Below are 498 nucleotides of genomic sequence, written 5' to 3'. Positions count from 1 at the left end.
GGGGGGGGTTAATAAGAGGGCCTATTTCCGACACTGAGGTTTGATGTCTGCCAAAGCACCGGAGCCCCTGGGGTTCGTCCATTAGCTACAATGGCTCCATATACAGAACGGACTCTTATTAATTACCCTTACCTGGTGACATATTTACGACATTGCCACTAAATTATTTTTTCTTTTCTTTTTTTCTTTTTTGTTCGCCGCGTGAGGGCGTAGACATTGACAATTTAGGATTTCTTTTTTTCATAGTATTTCATTTGACCTCCCCTTATAATTTCGTTATTTTAACGTGTTCCTCGGAAGTTGTGATTTTAACTCATTTCGCCCATATCGTTTGGTTTAACTCGTTTTTGACATTACACTATGTGATATTTATTTCCCTACACCGTACTTGTGGGATTATACTGAGTATGTTATTGTTATTAGTGCAATCAAACTTCTCTATAACAGCCTCGTTTCTCCCGATATTTTTTTGTTTTTATAGTGAATGGCTATTATACA

This window comes from Nicotiana attenuata, unplaced genomic scaffold (assembly GCF_001879085.1).
Source record: "Nicotiana attenuata strain UT unplaced genomic scaffold, NIATTr2, whole genome shotgun sequence".
Taxonomy (NCBI): Eukaryota; Viridiplantae; Streptophyta; class Magnoliopsida; order Solanales; family Solanaceae; genus Nicotiana; species Nicotiana attenuata.
This window is presented reverse-complemented; position numbering follows the sequence as displayed.